Raw genomic sequence first — 6,000 nt, 5'->3', positions numbered from 1 at the left:
GTCTAGATTAAGCATTTTCTTTATTTTTGCTTTGTACAGTTCTTTTAATTTTTTTGTTTTCTTTTTGACACTAAGGTGTTTGTGTTATTGCCTCACTAAGAAATCCTCATCTGAGACATGAATTTCAATTGCTTTGGTGATTGTGTTTTACAAAACTTAAATGGAGTTTACCTCATCTTTTGATCAAACAAATTTTCTAGGATATCACCCACCACCACCAACTCTAATGGTGGCTGGAAATATCACAAAGAAAATATAAATTCTGAGCACTCCAATCCATGGAGATTTGCTTCAGAGACACAAGACGAGCAAGAGAATCATATGGGATACCAACCACCACCACAAAATGATTCATATCATTATCCTCATGGTGGATGGGAGTATCACCAAGGAATGAACAAGCATGAACACCTTCCAGAGCCACAAAGTGACTCCCACTGTGATGACAGTTACACAAACCGTGGCTGGGAAGGGAATTTCAATTATTCATGTTCCATTCATTAAGAGACATCTTCCCTGGAATATACTCTCAATAAAGTCATGAAAAATTGTCCACCCTCACCTCCCAGTTTCTCATTTGAAAGTTCTTCATCATTGATTATGCCTCAACACAAAGTTTCCTCTAAGATCTATACAAGTCATCCCACCAACCACAAAATTCATCCCACAACTCACAAAACTCAGTCCACACCCCTCAACACAACTTCACCGCAACACATCCATGTCACCAAAATTACTCTCAACCTTCATCTCTTGAACTAGCAGTTGAGGATTGCCTTCAATGGTCCAAAGAACCCTTAGAAAGCCGATGCCAAGCCATTGAAATACACAGACAACTCATGGAAAGATACACACAATCCCAATCCTGGAAAGAAATCTTCTTCAAGAAGATGAGTGGGCCCTTGGAGCAAACAAGGAGGAACTTAGAACCATTAAACAGTGAGGATGAAGACCAATTTGTGGGTGAGGAAGTGGAAAAACAAGAACAAAAGGTCCCTGTGTCAAGTGAAATTGCAATGAAGGATAAAGAACATGAGCCAATGATTCCATGTCCACAGAGGCTAATTGAAGTGACAATGGAACATGAAGATTCCCTCCCAAAGGACTTAATAGAAAATCATGAAGAAGAAATGGAGGAAGAAAATCAAGGAGATTCACATTGAATTGAAGCAGAGAAGTGCATAGAGGAAGGGCTCATGGAACCACCAATTCAAGAGGCTCTTGATAAAGATAAAACTCCAATAATCACACAGCAACCATGTCTTGGAATCAAAGAAGTTAAGGCAACTAATAAGAGCACCAAGAAGAGGATTGTGACCAAGATACTAAGGACAACATTCAAGAAAAAGTCAACTGCAAACAATCCTACCCGTGGTCCAGCAAGCAAGCTCAATCAAGCCATTTACAAAGGGAAGCTTGCTGAGAGGAGACCAAGAAAGGGGACAATAACTGAATCCTCTCCCCCCTTGAAGTCATTCCTCTTAACAAACTGGAAGAAGAGGAAGAAAGTTGGGGACAATCGTCAAGCTAGTGACGATAAAAGAGCGCTTGTTGGGAGGCAACCCAACCTTAGGTAACTACTCTTTCATACTCTTGTCAAAATAAATGGTTGGTTCAATTTCTGTGTATTGTGAGGAATTAAGTTTGGTATTCCACACCAATGTGACTGCACCAACAGAGAAACAAAATCAAGGGTGAATGCATGAAACTAAGTTTGGTGTTCCACCAGTAACATCAATTAAGCACAAAGTAACCCTTGAGACAATTATGAATAGTCACGAATTCCAAACAATCATAGAGATTGATTAAACTTGCATTTTATTTATTTACCTTTTAGTTTTGCACTTTATTTCTTCATAGGATTAAAGCACATGAGGTAGTATATAGGCATGAAAGATGCACTCTATTTGGCATATAGAAGTAAGCAAGGAACTAAGTTTGGTGTCTAGACACCATTTGTAGTTCAGAAATTCATAAGCATATCTGCATGACAATTACCTTTCAAGTACTTGGGGACAAGCAACTTTCAAAATTCATTGTAGGCAGTCACTTCAATTTTTGGAAAGATTAAGCATCATCAACCAAAGAGGCAAAGAGGGATGTAAAGACCAACAATGATGATGATAAGAAGTAAAGCAAGTAAACTCCAAAAGGTTGTATTGTTAAGTGACTGTCTTGTATTCAAAACTGCTATGATTGAAAGTGATATTGTACCTCTGTTTGTCTACTTAGTATGACTTCTTTGTAGTTTAATAACTAAGATGTTTGATATATCATAACACCATACTCTTGAAATTCCTTGCACTCAAATTCTATAAGAATTCAAACAGAGAATATTTCTTTGAAAATAATGATTGAGGAGTCAAAAATTTATTTTGAGGTAAGCAAAAGATTAAGAGAAGTGGTGGTTCTAGTTGTATGATTGTGTATTGAGGTTGCATGTTTGTGAAAACTTACATGGGAGCTCATAGGCAAGAAATAGAGTTCAAAGAAGTATTATGGAGATTCTCAAATATTTATTGATCCAAGAAGCAGCAACAAAAGAAAGCAAAAGAAACAGAAAAACAAAAGAACATTGCAAAAGGCTCTGAGCATCAATTACTAGGAAGAAAAAGAAAGAAATGAGAACTCAAAGAGTTATTATCCTAGTTAAATACTTGTGGTAGAATTGTGTCAAAGAGAGAGGCTTGAGCAAGTAAATCCTAAGGGGTGCTTCAACACCTAATACCTTAAAACCAACTGGTTTGGGAGTATTGATTGAAAGCTTATCTAAAGAGCCGCTTTGAGACATGACACTTAGAATCAAAGCGAAAACACAAAAACCATAAGCTGCTTCAAGGTAATTACCTATAGAGAGATCTCCATGATATCATTTGGATGAAAGTCCTAAGACCTAAGACTTCCAAGATGTAGGGACTAGTAAGCACTGAAGCCCTTGCATGAGCATATAATTTAGAGTTCACCCCACTGTCACTTAATCACTTCACTCGCAGGACACTACAAGTTATTCTTCAATCCATTCTAATTGAAAGAACCTTTGAGCATAATTCTTTTCTTGCTTGAGGACAAGCAAAGTTTAAGTTTGGTGTTGTGATGACAAGTCATCTTATACTAGTTTTTCAAACAATTTTTCATTTTTTTTATAAGTTTTATACACTTTCTTGGGTTACAAGTAAGCCATTTGGGTAGAAATTCATGTGTATTTGGATTCAATCAACCATGAGTAAATTGATGCATTTTCATGAGGTTTTGTGCTATAATTGCTTATATATCAAGGATGATAAGAAGTCTCATGATTTTAGCATAGCTTTGATGCATTTGTTGATTGATGACAGGTGATCAAAAGGCTTGGAGAAAGGTTGAAAAAAGGCAATGGAGCAAGAGTTGGAGCAAGAAGGCTTGAAGATACATCAATCTTGGCAAGGAAACAGGGGATTGCACATTGCCAACTCCAGCATGTTCATCAATAACGCCAGCAACAATGCTGGCCACTTCAAGGCATCCCTGGAGAAGCTCGAACACGTTGCCCAGTAGAGGATGAACTGGAGTGTTCATCAATAACGCCAGCAGCAACGCTGGCCACTGCAAGGTAGTCCTGGAGAGTGGTCTTGAGCGTTGCCAACGTTGGGAGAGTTGGCGTGTTCCTTGGCTACGCAAGGCCAAGAAATTGGGCCAAGGAAGAGCTCGAAGACGTTGTTGCCTTGAGGTTGAACTGGCGTGTTCATCAACAACGCCAGCAACAACGCCCAAAGCTAAGAAATTGGGCTAAAGGAAGTTCACTAGCGTTGGCACTGGCGTGTTTGGTAACAACTTCACCAACAACTCCAGCAAAGTTGGCAGCTTAACCTCACTATCTTCAAAGATGCATAAATTGAGTTACAAAGATCCAATTTGAGTGTTTTCAGTTGCATTGGAAATCTGACATCCAGAGCTTTCTAACGATATATAATAGTTTATAGTGTAGCAAGAAATGGAAGCTCAAATCAGAGTCATCTTTAGACCCCAAAAGTAAGAACATGAAGACTGAAACTCAAGGAAGCATGAATGAGCCAAGGAAGCTCGAGAGCGTTGCCAAGGCAAGGGATGAACTGGCGTGTTCCTTGACAACTCCAGCAACAACACCAAGGCCAAGAATTTGGGCTAAGGGAGGTTCACTAGCGTTGGCACTGGCGTGTTTGGTAACAACTTCACCAACAACTCCAACAAAGTTGGTAGCTTGACCTCACTATCTTCATGGATGCATAACTTGAGCTACAAAGCTCCAAAGGAGGTGATTTCAGTGGAATTGGAAAGTAGACATCAAGAGCTTTCCAACCATATATCATAGTATGGGGTTGGCATTCATTTGAAGCTTCAAAAGCTAGCTTCATTTTAGAGCTTCAGAATCTGAGCACGTTGGCAACGCTGGAAACAAGGGCGTGTTCACTGAAAACGTGTGCGATTTTGGCAGGCTAACCTTACCCTCTTTAATGGAGCATAACTTGAGCTACAGAGATCCAATCAAGGTACTTCTAGTTGCGTTGGAAATATGACATTCAGAGCTTTCCAATCATGTATAATAGTTGATAGTGAAGCACAAAATTAAAGCTCAAACCAGGGGCAACTTTGGGCATCAAAACTGAAACCAAGAAGAAGAAGAGCCAAGTTGTTAACAACAACTTGGGCTAGCAACGCCCATCTCTCCAAATAACTCCCAGCCCAGGAAATCTATGAGCACGTTGTCAACGTGCGTTTACACTAGCGTGTTTGCCAGTAACGCCCATTCACTGGGCCAGAATTGATAACAATTTGCTCTGCCTCCTCTGTTTCTCATAAAGGCTAGCAACTTCACTATAATGAGCCAGCAAAATCAACTAGAGCAAGGCCCAAATTGCTAACCCAAATTGAGAATCTCTAGGAGCTTTGAGGACTAGTATAAATAGAGAATGAGTTTGTACTTTTTAAAGGGGGATTTTTCGTTGGACACTTAGACACTTTTACTATTACACTAGCATTTTTACTTTTTTACTGCATCTCACCCGTCTTCTATTTTGTTTTTCTTACAACTTTGAATTTCAGTTTTAAAGAAATACTTATTCTTCTTCTTCTTGATTCTTCTCTATACTTAGTTTAATTTTCATCTTTGCAATTGTTGTTGAAATTAGAGCTATGATTCACTAAACCCTATTTTCATTAGGGGGAGGAGCTCTGTGTATTTGAATGAGTTGATAACTCCTCTCTTCCTTCTCAATTCAAGTGGTTCATCCAAGAGGAAACTCTTGTTCTTCAAGGATTCAATCACCATCGAGAGAGGGGTTGAATCTATATGAATTGTGTGGTGAACTTGAGAAAGGAGCCACATAATTCACTTTAGAGTTTATCCTTTCATGATTTCTTTTAAATTCAGCTCTCAATTACTTGCAATTTATTTTCTGCACTTTATATTCCTGTATTTTTACATTCTTGCAATTTACTTTTGATGTCATTTAAGTTTCTTGCAATCTAAGTTTCTGTTATTTACTTTCAGTCATTTAATTTGCTTCCCTTACTTTAATTCTTTAAATTTCTTGTCACTAAATTCTTTGCAATTTCTTTCAAGCATTCAAATCTCATGAAACCAAAACAATGTTTGCTTAACTAGAATACCATTTAACTAAAGTTGCTTAATCCACTAATCTCCGTGGGATCGACCTCACTCCGGTGAGTTTTACTACTTGATACGATCCGGTATACTTGCCGGTAATTACGTGAAATCTAATTTTCACATATCAGGATTATACCCATTAGAAGCCAGAGGAGGTTGTTGCCAAGAGGATTGTCCATAAGCTTGGGGCGCCTCCCACCTTTTATCTCCAAAACCTTGATGCAAATCCTCATTAAAGCTTCTATTTCCTACAATATAGTTTGAACCAAATTCATAGCCAAAGGGATGAGAATTCATGGTTACAAGAGAAAATGAAAATAAAATATAATAAGAAACAAAGAATGCAAAGTCCTACGACTAGCAAAAACTAACAAAGA

Source organism: Arachis ipaensis, chromosome B10 (assembly GCF_000816755.2).
Source record: "Arachis ipaensis cultivar K30076 chromosome B10, Araip1.1, whole genome shotgun sequence".
NCBI lineage: Eukaryota > Viridiplantae > Streptophyta > Magnoliopsida > Fabales > Fabaceae > Arachis > Arachis ipaensis.
Note: the sequence above shows the minus strand (reverse complement) of the source record.